Genomic DNA, 5,868 nt, shown 5'->3' with positions numbered 1-5,868 from the left:
TTTGTGCTAAAGTGCACTTGCACAAGTGGAAATCAATGCTAATGGGAACTTGCAGAAATGTGCATTTGTGCTAAAGCATATTAGCACAACTTCACACTTGTGCAAATGCACATTTGTGCACCCCCCCCATTTAAAAATAAATGGTCCGGAAGTCCATGGAATCCATGTGACTTGGAAAAAGCCAACCCATTGTGGAATCCACAGTTCAGATTCATAAATCTGAACTCATTTGAATCTTCTGAAGATTTCTCCAACATTCCTATCTTAGAGTAGTAGTTAACATAGGAATGGATCATGATGGATGTATGAAGAAAGCTGTTTGGAAGGCTCATTGAGGCAGCCAAGCATGTCTAAGGTTAACGAATAAATCATATGATAACTGAAGCTGAAGCTCAAATATTTTGGCCACCTAATGCGAAGAGAAAACTCTCTGGAAAAGACCCTGATGCTGGGAAAGACTGAGGGCAAAAGGAGAAGGGGACGGCAGAGTATGAGATGCCTAGATAGCATCACTGATGCAATGAATATGGACTTGAGCATGCTCTGGGAGAGAGCGCAGGACAGGAAGGCCTGGCATGCTATGGTCCATGGGGTCATGAAGAGTCGGACATGACTGAACGACTGAACAACAACTTGTTGATCAAATGGAGGTTGCTATAGCATTGGGTTTTTAAGTTGAATTCGTTTTTTGATTAGCTATTTGGTAAATTTACAAACTATTATGGTGTCAGGACTCCATTGGTGAACCATGATTCTTATTTCAGATAATTCAGAAGGCTTTTATTTGGCACAGCTAGATATATCATTATAGAGTGTTTATATTTATATACAAGAGTATTTTGTTATTTTAGAATGGCTGTGCAAGCCTTTAAAAGAATGCATATTTTAAAACAACTTAGCCTACACAACAGTTATAGAGAAACAAACCTGTATTAATAATAGCTTATAAATATTATTATAAAGAATAGCTTATAAATTCATTTGTAGCACTATAAAAGAAGCACAATTAATATTTGCTTAAATGTGGATTTCAAAGAAATGAAATGCTGATGTGAAAAGAAAGTACTCAGTGCTAATGAGAAAGGTTAAAAATAGAAAATTCTCTTTTGTTCTAAAACTGGAACCTTCAAATGTTACCATAGAGAGGTTTCCTACAAAGGCTGCTGCCCAAGTTTTCCCTAGCTAAAACAAAACTTTTAAAAATAGTTTTCTTACAAGTGTTCAAGTCCTTTTTTGGAGGAATGCAGACTGAAGAAGAGCACAGGTTGCCATTACTCTAGTTTTCAAACTTTATGGATGGTGCTGATAGCAGGGAACTGTGCCACTCCTAAATAGAAGCAATGGGCTTGGCTGCAGCTAGAGACGAAAAAGATCAGTCTGTTTCTGGTCCTTGTCAGTTTCACATCTGTTCAACCATAGGTTTATTCTCTCCAGTTTCTGCTGGTACATGCTCCAAAAATTTGCATTTCTTTTCAGATGCAGTTTTCTCTAGCATGCACATTTGGTACACAGCTTTCCTGTAATATATGTGTGCATGCAATTTTTGAGCAGAGAACTCTCAGACTGCAAAATTTGGAGGAGTGCACAATCCAAAATACTGCTGTGTTCCAATTCATCTAGTAATAATCTGTGAAGTGTGAATTAGGCCATTTCAGTTACAAATGTAGACCAAACAAAATTTTGTTTTGAGTTCAAACTTTCATAAATCTGACCCATGGATTCTACAGTGGCTCAACTTTCCCCCTGTTCGGTTTTCTAACTTTCCAGAACTTTGCACAAATTTTGTAATAGAAAAATATGCTTTTTTTTTTTTTGCGCAAAATGGCCAAAAATGCAGATTTCCCCTATAAAAGTGTGAAAATGCACATTTGGGGGGCATTTGCGCACATCTAGGTATAGGTCTTCAAAGTTGTTACATTGTGGACACCATATTTTTTAGAAAGTAAAAAAATAGTAGGGTGTTTAACACAGAGTTCATTTGAAATTATCTTTGACGATAAATTTTGTATGGTGTCATCATATAGGACATCTGCAGACGTTACTTTTAAAAATCACTCATTGAACCAAATCCATAGCTATCACAAGTATATGCTCCCTAGGGGTGCACGAAAGTCACTTACCTGGTCTCGCAGCTTTTCGTGGTGGGGGGGAGGCGCTTCGCTGCTCCCCCCGCGAAGTTCAGGCCGGGGGGGAGGCTTCCCGCCTCGCCTGGCTGAAATTCAGGCCGGGGAGGAGGCGCCTCGCCTCACCCGGCCGTGAAATTAAAAGTAAAAAAAAAACACGCCCCCGTGATAGGCTACGTGACGATTAACGTAGCCTATCACGGCTAGATCTGCAAAGTCAGCCGTGATAGGCTACGTAAATCGTCACATAGCCTATCACGGGTGACTAAAAAAAAAAAAAAGCGCGTACGCAAATGGCGGCCCCCATAGGGAGCCACCATTCACGTTCCTTATTTGGTCGCTGTAGTCTACGTAAATCTTTACGTAGCCTACGGCGAAAATAAGGGCAACGCAAATAACGCTTTTTTTTTTTTAAAGTCACCCGTGATAGGCTACGTGATGATTTACGTAGCCTATCATGGCTGACTTTGCAGATCTAGCCGTGATAGGCCACGTTAATCGTCACGTAGCCTATCACGGGGGTGTTTTTTTTTCTTCTTTTATTGGAATGGCGGCGGTGGCAGCCAGTCGAAAGATCGGCTGCCGCCCCCGCCCCTGACAAAGACCCGATGAACCGCTGGCCGGACCCGCCGCCGGGAGGGACATTCGCCAAAGGTAAGTCCCGTCCCGGGTGCGGGGGGTGCGGAGAATTTCTCCCCGAAACTTGTTCGGGGGGCCGAACACGTTGGCGCTCGGCCCCCCGAAGTTTGGGGGAGAAATTCTCCGCCAACCCTAATGCTCCCCACTTCCACAAATGGTAAGCAGCTCCAGTGGTGCAGTGCTTAAATGGGTTTGGTTTCCTTGGGATGAAAAGATTGCTGGAGATTTAGGGCACAGTCTACGCACTGCACCCTTGCTGCTCAGAATCCCATTGAACATGGAAGCATCCAAAGTTCTTATGCCCTCCTGGGCTGAAGCCAACAGGGAAGGAGAAGTGGCAGAGGTGATGTTTACCTCCTTGTCTTCTGATCTCCTTTATTTTCACTAGTTGGGCTTTTCAGCATGTCTAGCGAGGGTGCTTTGAAATGGGAGGGAAGGAAGCTGGAGGAGGCTCAGGATAAATCATGTCCTGTTCTCTCTGGTCTCCTCCCTTTCCCACCCACCAGGACGTCCCCTTTTCCCTTATCTGAGGTTGATTCACTGACCTCAGAAAGGCAGCCAGTGTGGTTCTTTCCCCACTAGCTGTGAGTGGGCAGGGTCAGGTGTCAGAACTTTGAGTCCCCCTTCCAAAGTCGGACTGCAGTCTCCAAACTCAGAGGTTTTCTGAACCATCCTATGGTGCATGCAATGCTTGCCGAGGGACCATAGAATTGCTCTTAGGGATGGTGGAGAAATCCACTGTGGATTCAAATAAGGCTGGATTCTCAAGAATCTGACCTGCGAAGTCCACAGCAGACTGACTCCACTCACCTCCAGGTCTGTCAGATTTCCCACAGGGTGGCTCTCCTCCATTCTGAACAGTACAATAGGATAATGGCTACCGCCATTAGCCAATCACAGGAAAAATACAGCCACGAATTGTGTACTTTACAGCATTTGCAGCCATAAAACACTTTCTTCAATGTAAATTGTGGTGTAAGCAGCCACAGTTTACACAGAAGGAAGTGCTTTACGGCCACATATGCCATAAACTACACAATTTATGGCTGTATTTTTCCCACGAGTGGCTAATGGCAGCTGCCATGATTGAACCATTTAGAATGGAGGAGAGCTGCCCCACAAAATCTGACTGATGCAGTAAGGCTCCAGGGAAATCCATGGAGGCCCATGAGGCCTGGATTTCCCCTCTGTGGACCCCCCTCCTCAGACCGAAAGTCACAGGATTCATACATCCCTAATTGCTCTCTTAATGTATTTTGCAATATTTGTGTTTATTTAGAAATATTTATAGCATAGGTCAAGGCAGACAGCTTCAACAGTTCAACAGCAAAATCTACTGTCCAACATGAGCTCTCCAGAGAGAGGAAGGGAAAAGCAGCTTTATCAGAGAGCTGTGTGACTTGGCATCACTACAAATTAAAGTAATCAGCATTTCCCTCAGATTTCCAGAGCTCAGTGCTAGCCCTATATCTCTTTCGCCAGTCTCTCTCAAAACTGCAGTCTTGTTTTGTTTTTATAGCCACAGAATTTGCTGGCATCGTCCTTCAGTGGAAGGAGGGAGGAAGAGGAAGGTATGCCTTTTGCCAAAATAGTTCTCCTTCCAGAAGTGTGTTCAGCTATTTTTGCAGTTATTGTGGGATATTTACCAGTAATTTTCCTAGCAACTTGGCTTTCTGACCATTGAGGGATATTTGCAGTCATTCTGGCCTCATCAACCCACCCTTGTCCAAATTGCCTAAACTTACAACAGTATATATGAATCAAACCCGTATGGTTTGCCACTGAAGTTGGCTTTGGATATGACACTCAGTCCTAGTTGAAATATTATATGGTCTAATGAACTATGGATTATTGGACTGGGAATGTGCTATATGCTTCCTCTTCTCCCTTGCCTTTTCCACCTCTCTTCTTGCAGTTGGCTTAATACAAGACATCCTGATTTGTCAAACCATAGTTTGCCGGAACATCTGAACTGGTAAACATGGGGCTTGAGTACTCCTTCTGAACCACGATTGTTAAAAAAAAAATCAAACCAAGGCTTGCAATTCTGGTGTGAGAGGATGGTTCAAACCAGTGTATAAGTGCAGCTTTCACAGCAAAATGTGGTTTGACAAAGGAATTTAATGGCTGAACTGCAACATGGTGGGCACGTGACGTGAGCCACTGATGACTGACTCTGCAGTACATTCCAAGTTCTCATCTGATGCATGAGGAGAATGTGCATTTCCCCAGGGGAGATGTCTGCATGTCCAGGCTTCAGATGAGATCCTGAAGTGTGGTGAGACAAAGTGCAAATTGTTCATGATTCTGTTCAGCATTACATCCAAAGCCACCATGTCTATTGACTTAGAATCAGCATAGCTTTTATAAGTCTAATGTAAACAATGCAGTTTCTGTAAAAGAAGCATTCAGTGAAGCGAAATATTATTTATATTGTTTGAGAATCACCAAAGTTCCATTCTCCTAATAGAGAAGTGAATATGGGGCAGCCCTACCATTAGACAGAGTGAAGTGGCCACCTCAGAAGAAGGTGAATCCTGGTAAGTAGGGTGGTGTGGTCCTGCCCCCCCCAAGCCCCCTAAGCCTGCCCTGCACCTCTTACATTAGTCTGCTGTACTCAGATGTGGTAGAAGATGCTGTTCCGTTGCCAGTGTTGAAGGTTCAACTGCCAATGTGGTTGGATTTTGGATGTGGAATGGTGGTGGTGGTAGAAGGCATCTTGTCCACCTCAGAAGGCAAAGTGTCTTTGACTGACCCTGCTCATATAATATGCACACTTTCTAACCTGGAAGTGAATACAAAGGTAAACTTCTTTATCTTAAAGCTACTACCTTCAGTCCTCTTTTTTTTTTCTCTAGCATTTTTGTCATGATTTTCCCCTGTTCAATCCCACAGATTATTTTGTTGGTGAACATTCTCTTTACCTCATAAAAATTGGGGGAGGGAAAGTCTACCTGGTCTAATAAGCATCCAGCATGCTGCAATACAAGAGAGATCTCAGTCACCAGGGTCCCACGTTGCCCTCTCCAGTGCAAAGAGTAAAATTCTAAGACTTTAATCTCTTTGTTAAAAGATTCTCTGGGATTAGAGAAACATATTAAAAATT

The sequence above is a fragment of the Heloderma suspectum genome, chromosome 4 (genome assembly GCF_057233095.1).
Source record: "Heloderma suspectum isolate Gila_16-S chromosome 4, 16-S_ref, whole genome shotgun sequence".
NCBI classification, from domain to species: domain Eukaryota; kingdom Metazoa; phylum Chordata; class Lepidosauria; order Squamata; family Helodermatidae; genus Heloderma; species Heloderma suspectum.
This window is presented reverse-complemented; position numbering follows the sequence as displayed.